This window comes from Apodemus sylvaticus, chromosome 18, assembly GCF_947179515.1.
Source record: "Apodemus sylvaticus chromosome 18, mApoSyl1.1, whole genome shotgun sequence".
NCBI lineage: Eukaryota > Metazoa > Chordata > Mammalia > Rodentia > Muridae > Apodemus > Apodemus sylvaticus.
The window spans coordinates 66,226,133-66,241,974 of record NC_067489.1 but is presented as its reverse complement, the minus strand read 5'-3'; the positions used below and the strand labels follow the sequence as shown (position 1 = coordinate 66,241,974).

Sequence of the window (15,842 nt, the reverse complement as noted above, 5' to 3'; positions counted from 1 at the left end):
TCTCAGTGGAGGAGTAGGAGAAGGGACCACAGGAGCTGAGGGGGGTTACAGGCCCATGGGGGGAGCAACAGTGTCGACTAGCCAGAGCCCCCTCCCCCACGGAGCTCCGGGGAATTGGACCACCAACCAAAGAATACATAGGGACAGACCCAGAGCTCCAGCTACATATGTGACCTTGTTAGACATCAGTGGGAGGAGCGGCCCTTGGACCTGAGGGCGTTCGATGCCCCAGTGTAGGGGAAGGGCAGGGGGGGAAAGGGGTAGGTGAGTGGGTACATGTGGGAGCACCCTCATAGAAGCAGGGCAGGGGAGATGGGATAGGAGGTTTTCGGAGGGGAGACCTGTAAAGGGGGTAACATTTGAAATGTAAATAAAGAAAATATCCAATAAAAGAAAATAAGTTTAAAAAAATATAGTGTTTTTTATGTAACCTGGAACCAGCTACAAGGATGCCCCTGCCTTTGTCTCTCTGGGGCTGAGGCTGTAGGCTCGCACCCTTGTGCCTGGTTTGTGCGTGCGCTGAGGGCCTGCTCTCTTCCGCATGCTTACGTCACAAGTGTTTTGTCCACCAAGCCATCGCCGAAGCCTAGGGCTGACAGACTGACCACAGTGCCATGCCCTAGCCCCACTGTGCCCCTGCTAAACTGATGGTCTGTCTATGTGCATTGTGTATTGTGGGTTTTTTGGGCTGTCTATTGCCTGGGTCATTGAATGCTGGATGAGCTGTTGTTGGTCGTTGAGTCTTCCGTGGGATGACTTGTCTTTGTGAAATGGGGAAAATGATAATGAAAGGTATATTTGGTTAATGTAGACACATGCATTAGGATTTTCTCCTCTGTGTCAGCGAATAATCTGAATAAATATTTATACTAAGAAAGTCTAAAACCTTAAGTGTGAACCAAGTGAACCAAGAGAGCTTTTCCCACATCCTTCTTGTTTCTTCAGCTTCTGCCACCTGTAGCTAATCTTAGACAAGAGTTGTCAGCTGGGCTGGAGATCGACAGTCAAGGCTCAGGCTCTCTCACTGAGAACCAGTGATGTGGACCCAACCCTTCAGTTCACAGACCTTGAACTGGACAGCCACAGGACTTGCCTAAAGTCCACCCACATGACTGGGCAGATCTCTTGTTCTGGGTTAGATTAAATGTTGCAGATTCCCTCAGGGTACTGTTCACACCTCTTTCACATCGTGGATGCTATTACTTTGAGCAGGGCCAGTCCAGAGGGGTTCTTGGGAAGAGTGTGTCTAGCTCAGTGAGTAGCTGGTTATATGTGGAGATAGCTACAGTGTTACAGACTGCCTCCTTCGAAACAGCCCTCTTTAGGAGGAACCTTGACTGATCTTCATCTTTGAGAGAAAGCAAACAGAAATACTTACATTTCCTTAAAAAAAAAGGAACAACTAGTTATAACTCTGACTCTGCCGACAATTTGTTTATGCACTCACTCCCAAAAAACCCTACAATTTGTTTCTAGTTGTCATGTGATCTGAAATACTTTGATTTTTCTACACATTAGTGATTTCTCATGAAGATAGTTCACATTTTATTATTTAATTTAAAGATTTACTTATTTTATATCCGGTGAATGAGTGTTTTGCTTGCATATGCATGTGTGTACCATGTGTATGCCTAGAGCCTGCAGAGGCCAGGAGAGGGTATCAGAATCCCTGAACTGGATTCACGAATGGCAGTGACTTACCAGATAGGTCCTAGGAACTGAACACAAGTCTTCTTCAAGGGCAACAAAGTGTTCTTAACTGCTGAGCCATTTATCTGGCCCTTCACCCTGTGTGTTAAAGTAGCAGCAGGTGATTAAGCAGTGTAATTGGGTTATACAAGATTATTTCCGTTGATCAAAGTGAGAAACTGCAAAGCAGGAATGGAGTGTGACCTACTCTTGTGGAAGGATTATGAAGAAGATATTTTCTCAATATGTATCTGTGTTTTCTGAACTAGGGACACAATGTTCATCCTGTTTTTCATTTCACAGAATAGCTAAAGAGTAACCTCTGGGTGTGGGAATCATGGCTTTGGAAATCAGTCGTGCCCCAAATCACACTATTTACAGTCAAATTATTCAGTGTGGAAAGAATGCAGTTATGAATATAGTAGCATGCTTCTTGCAATGCTTAGCATCCAAGGGTGCTTTCTTTTCTGAAGCATAGTTTGGAGAAATGATAATTTTAGAAGCTGAGCATAGTGTTGATCCTGTCCCCAGCTCTGGCTCCCAATAGCATCAGTCAGAGAACTGTATTGACTCATATTTCAAAAGTTCTCATTCAGAGTTCGAAGTATACACTCTCATCTACATGTGCACAATGGGAATCTCAGTGGAACGCTTGGGTAGGTTATTTGTGTGCTTTCTCTGCTGCATTGCCATGTTTAGGGGAAGAGGACTTGAAGTCCTTCCTTCTTACTGTACCAATTAACGAGTCTGAGAAATACAATGGGTTGGATGAATGGAAGGTGTGAATATTTAATTTGAGGAAAGTTAGGAAGGCTTCTAGCTTCAGGCATCTTCACAGTCTTGGCCAACCTGTGTTTTTGAAACCGTTTGGAAGCAAGTAGTGGGACAGACTTGTCTAAGGAATGATATATCGACTATCCCGGCTCCTGTATTATTATCAAGATAGCATTACTCTTAACGTAATCATGGTTCTTAGGTTGACTTGTCATAATAAGAGTAAAGGCTGGCTGAGGTAGTTTGAATATGCTTGACCCATAGAAGTGGCATTATTAGGAGATGTGGCCTTGTTGGAGGAAACACATCACTATGGGAGTGGGCTTTGAGGTCCTATGCTTAAGCTCTGCCCAGAGTGATAAACGACCTTCCTCCTGGCTGCTTGCAGAGAAGAGTCTCCTGCTGCTACCTTTGTATCAAGATGTAGAACTCTTGAGTCATCCAGCACCATGATGCTGCCATGCTTCCCACTATGATGATAATGGACCGAACTTTTAAAACTACAAGCCAGTCCAAATTACATGTTTTATTTACCTTGGTCATGGTGTTTCTTCACAGCAATGAAACAAAACAAAACAACAAAAACCAACCAAGCAAACAAATAAGAAAACCTGAGACACTAGTTTATTTGAGGAGAATGTGCTATTGAATGGTAAATGAGGTAGTGGATATCCCTGTCTGTACAGCCCCGGACAGAAAACTTCTAAAACCCACATGCACAGTTTTCTCTAGATTTCTCAGGCATACACCATCTTTCTCACCATCCCTTAAACAAGTGACTCCACATCAGGCCCTCCTAAAGCCTCACTCTCTGTGCTCAACTGTCAAAAACAGAGCGGGCGACAGATGATATGGAAGGGAAATCAAACCTAGACAAAAGTATTAGGGCTAAGGGATATTTCCTTGCCCCTTTCAGAATCATACAAACAAGGCTCTGCATTGATACTTCTCAAGTGTTCACTGGATTTTATTTTTATGTTTGGCATAGTCTCACACTGTGTTATTCTTTGTGTTATTCAGGTAGACCTATCAAAATATTTGTTTTTGTCATTGAGATTTCTATTTACTTGTTTATTTAGCTATTTAGTTGGTGGGGATGGGGAAAGATGAGGTAGATCCAGAAAAGACTGTGTCCTCACGGCCTCCATGATAGATTCGGGTGGTATACCTCAGTGGTTATCACTCTTCTTCAGCTACTGCATTACTAAAGAGCCACGGGAGAGACTAGCATCTTCGTTTCATTTCTCGTTACTGGGATAAAACGCCCTGGCAGAAGCAATTTAGGGGGCATGAGTTGATTTTAGTTTACACTTCCGGGGGTTTATAGTCCATCATAGAAGAGGATCATGCCGATGCGAAGTGGTGAGAGGAGCTAGCAGCTTGCTGGTCACATTTTATCCACACTAAGAAAGCAGAGTAAACAGGAACTGGGGTTGGGCTATAAATCTTCAAGTCTCACACAAAGGGATCCATTTCCTCTACTTTAGGAAGTGAGGCCCTACTTCCCCAAAATTCCACAACCTTCCCAAATAGAGTTGACAGCTGGGGTTAAATATGTAGATATGTCAGCCCATGGTGGGGGCATTTCACATTCAAATTCCAACCAGTGCCTACATGGGCAGTGTCAGGTATTGCAAAGAGGCAGGCTTGCTTTTCTCTTCGGGGGTTTTTTGGTTGTGGAAGTTTAAAAAAATTTTTTACTGGCTTTACTATATATTAACCATGCAGATTTCTTAGCCTCCTTCTGTAACAATGGAAAATGTTAATGGGTGTGTGTGGCTATTGAACGACTTCCTAAGCAGTGCCTGAGAGTGGCAAGGGCTCATTTGCCTGTGTCTGGCTGAACACATCCCCTTCTCTTTAGCATATCGAGTTAATCTTCTGAGAATTTTCACTGTGCTGTTTTGTTTTCCATCCTGGTCACTGCTCTTGGTTTTGCTGGCAACTCTGCATTCTTGTATTGTCCTTTTTCTTTACTAGCTGAGAGGACTCCTCATTGGAGGAACAAGAGGCTTGGGATTACTAAGGAGACCACTCACTTCCCGGAGCCCAGGAGCAGAGTTTTAATGAGTTCTTTTACTAGGAAAGGAGGAAGAAGCCGAGAGTTTGTCCTCTCATTCCAACCTGCCTAGTGTCAGGGTCTCAGGCTGGCTGAATGCGGGTGGCTTGGCGCCTATGAAATGACAGAAGACTGCTGTTGCAGCCACTGGCATCAGAGAAGAATGGCGGAGTTTATTAATGACCTTGCAGAGCTGACAGTCTATTTGTTTTCATTATGTAAACCAGCGTGGTTTGGGATTATGCAGATTTCCACCTTTTTACTTAGAAGGCAACCAGTATTCATTCACTAAGGATATCAATAAAGACCTTGCCCCTGATTGAGTCTCCTAGGCTGTTCCCCCGCATGCTGAAAGACAGAAGAGAAAACTTAAGGGGTTGAGAGAGAAGGAGAGATTGATTGGAAGGCAAATTATAAACCCATTTCAGCTCTTGGCCTGCAGGCTGGGAAGTAACATTATTTGTTGTCAGGGATGGAAAACAACTCAGATTCGGGTCCAAGTGATTATTCCACGTTGACACTGCTGCTTCTCTGCCAGCTGCAGCTCCATTTAGACATAGATTAATTAGGCTGGCAGAGGGGGAGAGGGCTGGGCTTCAAGAGCTGTGTGGAAGCAGGCAGCTCTGCCCAGAGTAGTCAAAGTTGGAGGTCTGGAGACTTGCCCCCCAGGAAGATGACAACCCACTTTCACTGTTAAAACCATAGCATACCAGGCTGAGGGAATGTGGATCGAAAACAGACTCTACTTCTATGGCAATGAAGTGGACATGTCTACTGACTTTGTTAATGCCAGTGAGAAAAAAAAAAAAGAAAACCAAACCCCAAAAAACAACCTTCAAACTCACTTGCTGGCAGGCTGTCCCCATGGAGACGATGGGGGGAGGGGTGCAGTAGGGTGGGGAGGGGTGGGAGTGCGGGGGTGGGGGGGTGCGGGGACGACCAGCAAGTCTTTTATAGACTTTAATGGCTTATCAATCTTTTCTTTGGCCTTGTATAAACCATCTTGGGCTTTTTATTATTCCTGCATGTGAAAGGGAAATGTAGTGCATTATATACATAAACGGATATGTTATGACCATTACTTGAATTATGAGACAGATTGGATAAAAATAAGGAAAACTCTTGGGGAAGTGAGCCCCAAGTTAGTTCATTGAAAACAGCATATTACAGGCTCCACATGAGGGCCTTAGTGTCTCTCCAGAATCTTTCTTACTTATAGGGAGTCTTTGGCCTGAACATCTTCCTATTCTGCTTGTATCTCAGCTGACAGCATCTGTTTTGTCAAGGACTGGGAGAGTGTAGAGTCCATCCTTAAGTCACCCCACCACCCTTTAGGGAGGGGAAGATATACAGATAGGAAGCTGGGCAGGGCTTCTTGCCCTGGGGGTGGGGTGGGGAACGGAATCATAATCAACAGCACCCAGTCTGTCCTCTCCGGTGTTTGTGGTAGGCGCCAGTCCTCCCAGCATAGCGTCCCTGCTGGGACACAGCAGGCGGGCTTAGAGTTGCAAATGCCAGCGGTGGTCATTGGTAGTACGATTCCCAGAGGGAACCCTTGCGGCTTGTGGATTCTTTCCTCTCTAGAAAAACTCAGAAGAAGATTTTTCTCTTTTACTGTTAACACTTCATTGCATGGATTTTTTTTTCCTCCAGTGACGGCGCTGAGCTGAACACGGTGCTAGCAGAAGGGGGCGGTACTTTCCCTCTGGACCCTGACTTGGAAGCCAAGTGCGACTTCTCCGCAGTCACCACTAGAAGCAGATGTGCGACGGAGCAGCTGTTCACCTTTCTTTCTGCCGAGGTTAGCTTGTTTGGGGTTTGTTCTTTCCCATGTGGAAGTGCGATTGCCTTCCTCTGTCCTCAGCCTGGCTTTCCTGCTTTTAAATGTTGATGGTTTCATTTCAAAAAATATTTTGCATTTTACTTCTTAAAAGAGGAAAAGGGGTATATTTTACTGCTTTGTGTGTGGGGGGTCATAATATGTTCAGATGAGTTGTATGTGATACACTAAATCACAAGCATTTTACGGCTATTAAATCTCACTGTATTTAAAGGATGGAAATTTACAGGAGTTACCTCCCATTTCCTTTCTTCTTAGCATTTTAGGCTCCTTTTTCCATTGTAAGGAGAGAAGCCAAGATCATTTTTAGCCTTTAAGGACTTATGTGGCGCTTACTCTTGCAGATAAGTCAATCTTTTTGTTGCAGGTGACTTAGAAAGCAAACCTTATATGGTCTGCATCACTGAGATATTCCAGCTATCTATGAAATATATTCATTTTACTTTAATAGTTATATTAATGAAAAGTTCTTTAAAGGCATCATTTTTTTTTTTTAAGAAGCTCAACTACTTTGCTTTGAATCTCCTCATCCACTGGCAATGATTTCTATTTCGCTTTCAAAACTCTTTTAGTATTTCTGTCTTTTTAGAACATTAGTCAGTAGTACAGCTAGAAGATCCTTAAACAACAACAACCACCACCACCACAACAAAACCCAAAAAAATTCGAAACTGTCCACTTAATCGAGAAGACAGTTGGGACCGAATATTAATTAACCTTTCTGAAATAGTCACTCTGCACACTAATGGGCACAGTGATTTTTGATGAAGTTAAAAGTAAAATGGTTTGGAAAGATGAGTCGCCCTTGTAATATCCCTAGGGGTGTTCATTAGAACTATTGTAGAATTGCTTCTTTATGAATATATACTATTAGCTTAGGCCTTGGGATAAATGTAATATTTCTGATAGTTTGTTTTGCTCTTGTAAGCAATACTTTTGGGTTTCTTTATCATAAGATATTTAAATACAGATGGAAAGATTAATGTTAAAGAAATTAAGTCCAGAACTTGAGAAATGGAAGCAAGAGAATTAGGAGTTTAGGGTAATCCTCATCTACCTAGCAAGGCCCAGGCCAGCATGGGCTATAGGAGATCCTGCCTCAATCCAGACAGGAGCCTTGGAGACATCATTAACAAAGGGGAGGGAATGGGAAATTGTACCCATGCTTACTGTTTTCAGCAATGAACCCCCCCCCCGCCCCAGTTTTCTCTAGAAATACAAATGGAAGGTAGACATAGAAATGAAAACAGGAGAGTTGTGCCTGGCAGACACTTTTGTCTTTGAAAAGGATTGTTTCCTCTTTAACACATTTTTTTGGGGGAGGGGTTAGATTTGTTTTTTTGAGACAGGGTTTCTCTGTGTAGCCCTGGCTGTTCTGGAACTCACTCTGTAGACCAGGCTGGCCTCGAACTCAGAAATCCGCCTGCCTCTGCCTCCCAGAGTGCTGGGATTACAGGTGTGCACCACCACATCTTTAACACATTTTAACAGAGTTTTTGTTCATGTTTTTGCCTTGAGAATGGGTGTGGGGCAGGGGTCTAGCATTGTTATCCTGATTAAGATAAAAGGAGGAAGTTAAGACACAGGACTCGATTTTTACATTATTGTACTAGGAAGGTAGACAACGTGGAGTTTTAAAAGGGACCACATTTGAGTTGTCGATAATAGAAAACACATGAACAAGTGAGCATTAGGAACACAACTGGAGTTTGCTTCTTGACTCGTTCTTCTCTAAGTGGCAAGTCAAGGGACTACGAAGACAGATGGCCAACTTCAGGGCACAAGAGTGGCTCTCATCTTGAGTCTTAGGATGCTTATTGTTTTCAGGAATAACTTGGATGTGTGAAAGAGAACACTCACATTTAAAAGTCATGTGTGCTGCAACTGTTAACGTCTTGAGATGATAGCACTAAGGGGCCAGGGTGAAAAGTGGCCGGGCAGCAGTCAAAAGGTGATCAAAGTCTATGTGGGGAGAGGCAAACGTCTAGTTCTAAAGCTGTTGGGTAGGACGGAAGAGGAGAGGCTGGAGTTCATACACTGGCTATGAAGAACAGTTACAATTCTGTTGGTTAGTACAGCAACAGGAGATATTGCCGGGGAAACAGGAGGCCTGCTCAGTGAGCGCTAGCTTGGAAGAGTTGTCAGTCACTGCTCCTCACTGTTACCGACTCAGGCTTGAACATTTGGCAGCAGTGATGGGCAGGTGCTCCACATAGCGTGGGGCTGCTAATCACGGAATCCCGTGTGGAAGGCATTAATTCTTGTTCCAGACATTTAATAACACCAGGCCATGCACATTTTATAGTAGAAATAGCCTTGTGTCCTGTGTGATTTTTTTTTTTCTTGTTGTAGTGATGGAATAACCCCTTAAGAGAGGAAGGACTGATTTCGGCACATAGTTCAGGGTGCCAAAATCAATCTATCACCGTGGTGAGGGTGTGGCGGTGGGAACTGCTATGACTGTTGCCATAGGAGTGTGAAGTTGTATCACAGAGTTAGTCAAGAAGCAAAGAACTAGGGCAGGAACTTGAGAGGTTTATAACCCATAACCCTCAGTCCTAGGGAATCTAAATCAAGACTCTATAGCTGAAAGGTCCCATAGCTTCCGAAAATAGCACTCATTGGTGACCAAGTGTTCAAACCCCTGAGCTGCTGGGGACGCTGCACAATCACACCATACTTAACTCTACACACCTCCATGCTAGAGCTGCCCCAGCACGGGCTCCTCCCAGCGAACTAGCTCATGCCACATATGCATTCTCACTCGGTACTAGCCACAGCTCACTGATACATTTCCTGCATCTGAATTTCCATACCCATAATGCCCTTCTTCCGGTCAAGGAAGAATTGCTCTTTTCTCTGAGTGCTGCCTACAGCCCTATTCACACCTTCACACTCCTGGTCTGTCTTCTGATCCCTTCTGATCCCTTCTTCTGTGCATTCCTCCTCTCTTCACTATGATTGTTTGAAGCTGGTGACCCCCACACTATCTTTTCTACCGAGATGCTGACATCTTGTAACTCCTCAGGGAACGGCTACTCGGCCTTTAAAGCTCACCCTACGACAGTCCACCTTGCTAAGCATCCTGCATTGACAATGCTTAGCTCTGCCAATGAGGTTACGGCTCTGCTTGGTGTCAAATGGAGGGTGAATGGTAAAGTCAGTGAAGGGCTACCTCATCCCTGAACACGTCTCCTCAGATTGTATTTTCTTGACACCTTTGTCATGTCTCATCCTCCGGGAGACATAAATAAGCGTCTATTTATCCTAGGCCAAACTGCAATGACAGAACTCACAGACGAGCCCACCGAGGTCTTGCTTGGTGAACCAATGAGTTTATTGGAATGACTTACAGGGATGAGGGTGAGAGGTCACATACAGGACCATGGTGATTCATGTGCTGCTCCATCACCAAAAAGCCCACCCCAAGAAGTGATGACTCAGAAGCTACATCCTGGTGCTTTCCTGTAGAAGTAGCAGTCATCTCCAGGGAAGAGGCCTCTCCCTCTGCAACTGCTCACTGTTTACATAACCTTAGAGAGGGAGAATTGTGAATTTTATAGATTTCTGAGTTTCCCCAGTCTGGTAAATTTCCACTGTTTTTGTTTGTTTGTTTTTGTTTTGTTTCTTACTCTTGACAGCCCCTATCATGCCTCCAAGATAGACTGTCTCAGTTCAGAGGAAATGTTTATGCCACACCTGTTTACATTCTAGTCACAGGCATGTATGTCATTCCCACTGTTTACACAATGCTATTCTGAGCTCACCCTGTCCTTTCTTACTTCAGAGGTCCAGCTTTTCCAATGAAGTCTTGGGAACAGAGATTGTCTTTGTAGATCTCTAATCTGTAAGTCTTTGCTGGTCTGCTACAAGTTCATAAAACACAAGCACCAAGTAGCATAGAATGAAAAACAAAGTAGGTATTAGAAATAAGCATAGTGCATACTTCATGGTGACATTGTCTCTATGTAGGCCATGGCAGAGAGTCTATCCTGTATGTCTGGATATAATCCTGGGAGATTATATCACTTGGAGGCTGGAAAGATGGCTCAGTGGATAAAGGGCTTGGGGCACAGGTATCCCACAGAAGACCAGGCATGGAACTTTATGTACCTCTAACACTGAACTTTTCTGGCTAGCAAGTCTAGCTAATGGAGCAAGTTCTAGGTTCAATGAAATGTACTGTCTCAAAAAGCAAAATCAGGAACAATAGAGGAAGATAAAGTTCACCAGAGTGGGTTCTGGAGATGATGTGTGTCTTCTACTAGACTTGGCTATTCTGCTTGGCACTGGATTGGGTCTCGCTTCTCACCTTTCCCTTCTGTCTGGGAATTGCTTCTGAATGCCCCCTTTGCATCAGGCTAATTTTCTGCATCAATGTGAGTGTCACAATGCATGTGTGGAGGTCAGAGGATGGCTCCCCAGAGCTTGTTATAATCCAGCAAGTGGGCTCTAGGGATCAAAGTCAGGTTGTTAGGGAGGGTCACCGTGTTATGCTCACCTCCAGGGTTTGCTCTGATGGCTACTATGTGTGGTACTTGTCTTCCTCTCTATGTGTAAGTGTGTATGTGTGTGTGTGTGTGTGTGTGCTCACATGTGTGTGCATGTGTGTATGTATGTGCACATGTGGGTATCACAATGCATGTGTGGAGGTCAGCGGACAATTGTCAGAGCTAGTTATAAGCCACCATGTGTACTTTAGGGATCAAAGTCAGGTTGTTTGTTAGTGTAGGGTTGATAGCTCCTGCTTGCATCATCTCAGGAGAAAAGGAATTTATTAGGGAAGTATCCCACAAAAGCAGTAAGAAGTTTAAAAGAGTCACAATCTCAAAATTTTACATCAGAAGTGACTTGTCCCATTACATGTGTTTCTAACTTTCTAAAGCAAGTGAATAGCCAACCTTATTCCAAATGCATGGGATGATCTTGCCTCATGACAGGGGTGACTGACTTAAACGCTATCACACGGTTATAATATTTAACTCTTATGGTAATGCCCTTGCAGTGAATGGAATTAAAGCCATTTCCTATAGAGTTGGAAATGTGGTTTTGGTCCTAATTTGAGTTGAGCCTAAGGATGGATTGAAGAGTGGACCTAGGTGTGTATTAGCTGGGCATTTGCATGCTGCCTCCCCAGGGAGACAAGATTGCTTAAACTTAATCTTTGAGATTAAGAAAGAGTCAGTCAATAAGCTGAAAAAAGGCCTTGGCTATGGGGATAGGGCAGTGCTGGGAATCTGCATTAGATCTGATGTGATGTGTACATTGGAGCACAGGGGTGTTTGGATCAAAAGGCCATGTGACCCTGCTGAGAGAGGCCACCATTAGCCCTCTGACCATGTGCTATGTGCACCGAGGCAACCACGACAGCTGGGCAGAGGAGGGGGACTAGAGAATGGAGAAGCTTGACTGCCAGGGAGAAGAATTGAGGCAGGCCTTGCTGCAGCCTGGAGCGGTGAGGAAGGGCGAGAGAGCAAACCGGAGGCTAGCCAGAAGGAGGAGGCAGGAGAATGTGAGTGTGGAGCAACAGACTTTGAGGTGAACTTGGTTTTTTTTGTTTGTTTTTGTTTTATTTACAAATACCTTGGCCATATAGCTGGGATCTTTTCTGACTAGCTATGACTTAAAACATCTCATCTGTTCTAGCCTACATTCTGCCATGTGGCTAGCTATCTGTGCACAGGTATCATGCATGTGTCTTGAGGCTAACTTGTTAAGCCAATTGCCAAATGGTACTGTTGACACTATTGGTTTTTGGTTTTGTTTTCTTTTTTATTAGCCGTGTGACCACCCTGTGACCACCCCGATGAGTACAATATCACATCATTAGTGCCATAAAGCCTGGAACATAATAGGTGTTTGGCAAATACTTAGCATATAACAATCACTAGGGCTGAGTAACAAGTGGAGGCCCCTGCTCTTCTAATTGGGACTGTGGTAAAATGCACAACAAAGGCCTGGAGTCTTCAATCAACATCAAGTTGTATCTGGTTTTGTTTTGTTTTTTTCCCTTGCTTCTTTGGGCAATCTCTTTCTTCATTTCTCTCTCTTTTTTTCATGAATAAGATGATGGAGGAAACTGGAGATAAAAGAAAGTGACATGAATGGAAGGAAATACTTAATGGTGACAGTAAAAACTGCGTCAGGGAAGCAAGGTTTTGTTTTTCTGTGCACCATATTTCAAATCCTGCTATCCAACACTTCCATGTTAAATAACAAATGCAGAGATGATGGGCTCTAAGATTGATCTGTGTCCAATTTAGATGCATTTGAGTAGTTTCCTTCCCTTCAGGGCCCCTGAAGGCATTGTCCCACCATTTTCCTTTGACTGCATTTCTACTCTCTTAAAGTAGGGTGCCTGTCCCCAACCTTTTGCACTTCAATACTTTGGTAGTTTGGTGCTGTGATAATTGAAAATGAAAGATAATTGGGCTTCACCAGAGTTCTAGAAACCTTTCTGCTATCCGTTCTTAGCTGAGTAATCCAGTACATGTTTATAAAATCCTCCACACTGCAGTATCTCTATCTACAAATGGCATTGAAGCATCCCATTGGAGGTATAAGAATTGAGATTCCCAATTGGAAAATGCCTGCCTGTCCCACAGTAGGCAAACTGTAGGATATAATCTGTATTAATTTATATGATGTGAGTTTTCTCACTCTTTAAAGTCCAAATGGTATTTTGATCATTGATCTTTTTCCTTTCCCTTCTTAAGCTTACATACTTGAAATAATCTGTTTATTCATAACTTTAGCAAAAATAACCTGGATCTCAACCAACTGTGACATTGTCCCAGAGGCTGGAGGTTCAGGAGGAATGAGATGCACTTGTTTTCAGGGAGCGTGATAAAGGGACAGAGAGGGAAGGAACTTATTTTCAGTACAAGCTTAGGGATAGGGAAGAACCTAAGGGGTTAGTTCTCTAGGTTTCTTAAGCCAAATTCCTAGGGAGTATGTAATGAGCTAAGTAGACCAGCGGGCACTGCAGGTAGCTTTTAACTCTATGTGTCCTTTTCTTTGTGTTAGCATCTATAGACTTTCCTTGTCTATAAGCCATAACCAAATGTAGAGAGTACTTCATGGAACAAACCATTGTTCCTTAGGGATGACTTTGGGAGCGCAGTTTCCCAGGGTAGAAGGAGCCAGCTGGAAGCAGGGAGCCTTAGTGCAGCCCTTTGGCTCATGTTCAGTTCTCTTCACTGGTACTAGGGAACCTCGGGAGCCCTTAGCTGTGCTCAGCGTCACAGTACAGAACCACTGGGAAGCCATGGGTCCCATCCACAAGGATACCAGGCTGATTCTGACGACACAGCCATGTGGTAATCCCCAGACATCACGTCTCCTTTCAGGATAGTTGCTAGGCTGCAAGCTCTTCTCAGGCTCGATATCAGTTGTCCCTTTCCCTAGCTCTGTGGTCACACATTACAGCGTTTGCCACAGGCTGAGGACGGACAATCTGCTCAGTATGATTTGGTACCACCACACTGGCCTACAGTGGACCTTCCCTCAAGATCATGCAGTTCTGGTCTTGTTTTGTTAAGTTTCTGGCTTCTCGCACGCAAAGCTAGCCTGAGTAGCACTTTCAGTTTGAACTTATTTTCTTTGGATATCATTTCCAGTGATAGGAAAGTTTCAAGTTGAGAATGGCGTACAGAATTCTCACACACTCTTTACTCCAGCTAACACATAGTTAGCTTTTTGTACCATTTTATCCTTCATTGTGCTTTTTCCTCTGTGCCTTGTATATATAACACACACACAAAATATATTTTTAAACCACATGAGAACAAGTGTATACGTCATAGACCTTTACCCTAAATATCCAGTACAATTAGGAAATACTTGCTAATTGCAAGGCAAGTCTCTCACATAACAACGGTGCAGTTTTAGTATCAACAAACCTAACACTTATTTAAACTTGCCTGATTTCCTGTCTGTGTTACAGTTTTGTAAATTAGTACAATAATGACCTTTATTTTTTTTATATATTTTTGCATTTTTCTCTTCAAGTACCAGGATGAGATGCTGACTTTCATCATCGTGTCTCTGTACTCCTTTAATCTGAAACATTGTCAGAGCCTTTCTTCATCTTTGTGAAATGTTTTTGAAGCACATAATCTTTTGTTCTTTTTATATCGTGAACATGCAGCCACCTACACCAAACAAAACAAACCGTTAGTGTCAGGTGGAGGAAGGGGGACAGAGGAAGAAAGAAAGGGAGGAAAAAGATAGTTTGGGGGATGGATATTGTAAAACAGTATTACATACAGACATGGAAAAATTCACAAATTAAGAGAACAAAGTTGAAGAAAAAACCTTCTGCACTTTTGATTGGATGTGAAGGCACATAATTTCATTTCGGCTCTGCATTTCTCGTAGGACTCCTTGGCAATGGTGCCTGTTAGCCAAGTGCCACATCTGGAGTCACATGGTGTCCATATGCCATTTACTCCAATATTAATTATCTTAATCATGTCTGATTTCTTTTCTATGTCGTAACTATTTTTCTCCTTAAACTAATAAGAAACAGGCTGTTCTTTTATTCCTCCATCTCTCTTTTGAGACCTGTCAGGCAGCTATCACCCCACAGCATTAGCATTCTTAAAGCCTCCTCTTTACAAAGTCTGGCTTAGAGGGAAGCTCCCACCCAATGTTGCTATATGGTGAAAACTCAGAAATGGGACCAAGCTGAATGAGTATGGAGGGCCGAAGGCGTTGAAGAAGCTGTGGCTGGGCGGTACCGAATGCTTCTTTGGTATGGTAGTGATTTATTCTGAACTGCCCATAGTTGGGGGTTTATAATGAAAATTTGCACTTTTACAACTCTGAAAAACATGCTTTAGCTTGCAGATGGTAGTTAGTGTATATTTCAGTTTCTCGTCCTTCAACCTTTGGTACCTCCAGCAGCGAATGTGGCTGAGCCACACACGGAGAGACAGAGAGACAGTGCAGACCTGCAGTTATAGGGTCTTCCATGACTTCCTAAGGAGGGCCCGGGGAGCAGGTGTCTTTGGCAAACATCTACTGTTTGAAAATGAAAATCTCTTGTTTTTGCCCTATTTTAAAGATGAAGCACTAGGTTTCATAGGTTGGAAATTCTTAAATTTGTTGATTCATGCTGCTACTATCATTGCACTGACTTTAACAATATTTCTCAACTAAAAGAAAGGTCTGTTTTTAAAATATATAATCAAGTCTATGAGCCATAAAATGTTATGAGTCAATAACTTTGTGGCTGCTTGAAAAAATAAGCAAATGAAAGATACCAGTTTGATGTCACTCTTCTGTAACAATTCCTTAATGATGGGAGATGGCATCCCTTAGGGATGTATGGCTCAACCCTAACCACCTCACTTCGTGCAGATGTTTCCTTTTATTACAGAAACTTCCCAGCATTGTGTGACAAATCGTTTTCTGGTAAGATGTAACACGTGTGTCTATCCACCCAGATATAAAAAAACACAGCAAACTAAAGTATGA

The 15,842-nt window shown here is 43.3% G+C and overlaps 1 protein-coding gene across 5 annotated transcripts in view; it reads left to right on the top strand.

The window, feature by feature from the left end:
- Csgalnact1 (chondroitin sulfate N-acetylgalactosaminyltransferase 1) overlaps window positions 1-15,842 on the top strand; it is a 360,316-nt gene that overhangs the window by 160,748 nt on the left and 183,726 nt on the right. For 3 of the 5 annotated variants that reach the window (XM_052161840.1, XM_052161844.1, XM_052161845.1), the window contains exon 2: window positions 6,176-6,323. The gene's annotated coding sequence lies outside the window, so the exon portion shown is untranslated. The other 2 variants (XM_052161843.1, XM_052161841.1) reach the window with 2 other exon arrangements.